Source organism: Aplidium turbinatum, chromosome 3, assembly GCF_918807975.1.
Source record: "Aplidium turbinatum chromosome 3, kaAplTurb1.1, whole genome shotgun sequence".
Classification (NCBI taxonomy): domain Eukaryota; kingdom Metazoa; phylum Chordata; class Ascidiacea; order Aplousobranchia; family Polyclinidae; genus Aplidium; species Aplidium turbinatum.
In genome coordinates this window covers 47,686,479-47,688,978 of record NC_137474.1, presented here as the reverse complement: position 1 = coordinate 47,688,978, position 2,500 = coordinate 47,686,479, and the positions used below count along the sequence as shown (strand labels likewise).

General features: G+C 65.5%; 2 non-coding genes and 1 pseudogene across 2 annotated transcripts in view; all 3 read right to left on the bottom strand.

The window, feature by feature from the left end:
• LOC145767709 (large subunit ribosomal RNA) overlaps positions 1-1,601 on the bottom strand; it is a 3,727-nt gene extending 2,126 nt beyond the window's left edge. Inside the window, exon 1 of the ribosomal RNA XR_014288863.1 lies at positions 1-1,601. This exon is cut by the window's left edge and continues 2,126 nt beyond it. This is a non-coding gene — a ribosomal RNA (large subunit ribosomal RNA).
• A 159-nt stretch (positions 1,602-1,760) lies between these two features.
• Positions 1,761-1,914, bottom strand: LOC145767665 (5.8S ribosomal RNA). Its single transcript, XR_014288834.1, has one exon. It is a non-coding gene; the product is annotated as a 5.8S ribosomal RNA (ribosomal RNA).
• Positions 1,915-2,111: 197 nt separating this feature from the next.
• Positions 2,112-2,500, bottom strand: part of LOC145767694 (small subunit ribosomal RNA) — a 1,961-nt pseudogene continuing 1,572 nt past the window's right edge.

The following is a 2,500-nucleotide window of genomic DNA, read 5'->3' as shown; positions in this document are numbered from 1 at the left end:
TCGACGCCTGCCGCCGCGCCCTCCTACTCTCGATCTCGCGTCGCGCCCGATCGAGGCGGGGCATAGGCCCGACGCTCGAGCGCCATCCATTTTCAGGGCCGATCGATTCGGCAGGTGGGTTGTTACACACTCCTTGGCGGTTTCCGACTTCCATGGCCACCGTCCTGCTGTCTGGATCGACCGACACCTTTCGTGGGCTCTGATGAGCGTCGCGTCGGGCGCCTTAGCACCGCGTTCGGTTCATCCCGCATCGCCAGTCCTGCTTACCAAGAGCGGCCCACTCGGCGCCCTTCGATTCAAATAGTTTTCCGGTCGGTTCAAAGCGAGCAACCGCCGGTTCTTACCGATTTAAAGTTTGAGAATAGGTCGAGGCCGTTTCGGCCCCGGATTCCTCTAGTCATTCGCTTTACCAGATAAAACTGCGTGATGAGTGCCAGCTATCCTGAGGGAAACTTCGGAGGGAACCAGCTACTAGATGGTTCGATTAGTCTTTCGCCCCTACGCCCAGGTCGGACGATCGATTTGCACGTCAGAATCGCTACGGCCCTCCACCAGAGTTTCCTCTGGCTTCAACCTCTTCAGGCATAGTTCACCATCTTTCGGGTCCCGACGACCGTGCTCTTGCCGGAGCCGGCCCTTTCAGGGCGCGGCCCCGCCGGCGGTGCTCCCGTCGCCCCGGGAGGCGGCGGGATCCCGCCTCGCGGCGCCTCTGCAAGCAGGACGCCGCTTCGTCTTCGCTGCGCCCGCGGGTTTCGCGTCTTCCCCGCGGCTCGCACGGGCGTCAGACTCCTTGGTCCGTGTTTCAAGACGGGTCGCGCGGGCGACCTCGCGCTGCCGCGGACCCCGGGCGCCTGTCGATCCCTCGCCGGCCGGACGGCGGGCGTCGCTCGGCGCGACCGCTGAGGACAGCGGCCGGCCGGCGGCCCGGAGCCGAGCCGGCGTAGGGTCGGCCCCCCTCGAAGGGGGGGTCGGCGCGGCGATCCTCCTCGCTCCCGGGACGGGCCCGGTCGGCGCCGCCGCGAACCCCCGAGGGGGCCCGCTGCGTTCGGCGCCGCCTCCGGCCGCCCCGGAAGCGGTCGCGGCCCGCCGCCCGGCGCAGTGCGCTCGGCCGTCTTCGCAGTCGGCCGAGCTGAAGCGCCGGACGGCCTCGCAGGGCCCGCGCGTTTGCCTCCGGACGGTTTCACGTACTGTTTAACTCTCTCTTCAGAGTGCTTTTCAACTTTCCCTCGCGGTACTTGTTCGCTGTCGGTCTCGCGACCGTATTCAGCCTTAGATGGAGTCTACCACCCGCTTCGGGCTGCATTCCCAAACAACCCGACTCCGAGACCGCTCGGGCGTGGGCGCGCGCCGTCCGACCGCCACGGGCCTGACACCCTCCGCGGGCGACGGCCTCGATCAGGGGGACTCGGGCCGGCCGGCGCTCGCCCGCGCGCCCGGGTCTGTACGCCACAGGTCGGACCGCTCCGAAAGCGGCCAGATTCGGCGCTGGGCTCGACGGTCCCGCTTCACTCGCCGTTACTGAGGGAATCCTCGTTAGTTTCTTTTCCTCCGCTTAGTAATATGCTTAAATTCGGCGGGTGCTCTCGTCCGACCTCAGGTCGCGTTTCTTTCCTTTTTCCTGGCCGAGCGGCGCCGCTTCGCGCTTTCTCGTCCGTGATCGGCGCCGCGGCAGCGCGCGCTCGGCCTCGCTTTGACGGGACGGCGGCGTTCGGTCGCCGACCCGCACCAGGGCGTCTACTGCTGGGCACGTTCGTTCGGTGAGACCCTGAGGCGGGCGCGGTCAAGGGATTAACCCGAGGCCGCAATTCGCGTTCGGATCGTCGACGCTCAATGTGTTCTGCAATTCACATCAATTCTCGCAGCTGGCTGCGTCCTTCATCGACTCGCGAGCCGAGTGATCCACCGCCAGGAGCGATAGCTCTGCTTTCTTTTTCCGAAGTCGCTCGTCTCGTAGCTATGGCGTCGCCGGTCGAGCGGTCGGCCTCCGACGCTTCGAGCCCCGTTCCGGGGCACTCGAGCCGCGCTTTCGTCGCTCCGGTGCTCGCCGGGCCTGCGCCGTCTCAAGACGGGCCGACCGAGGCTCAAAACGTTCCTTCGAAGAGGTGTTCAGGTAATGATCCTTCCGCAGGTTCACCTACGGAAACCTTGTTACGACTTTTACTTCCTCTAAGCGATCAAGTTCGATCGTCTTCTCGACGAGCCGCCGACCCGCGAAGGCCGGCGCCAAGCCGATGCGAGGACCTCACTAAAACGCTCGATCGGTAGTAGCGACGGGCGGTGTGTACAAAGGGCAGGGACGTAATCGACGCGAGCTGATGACTCGCGCCTACTGGGAATTCCTCGTTCGAGGGAAACAATTGCAATTCCCTATCCCGAGCACGGTCGGGGTTGCCGGATTTCCCGGCCCTTTCGAGCCGGGATCTCGAGCGAAGAGGCTCCGGCTGATCCGACCAGTGTAGCGCGCGTGCGGCCCCGAACATCTAAGGGCATCACAGACCTG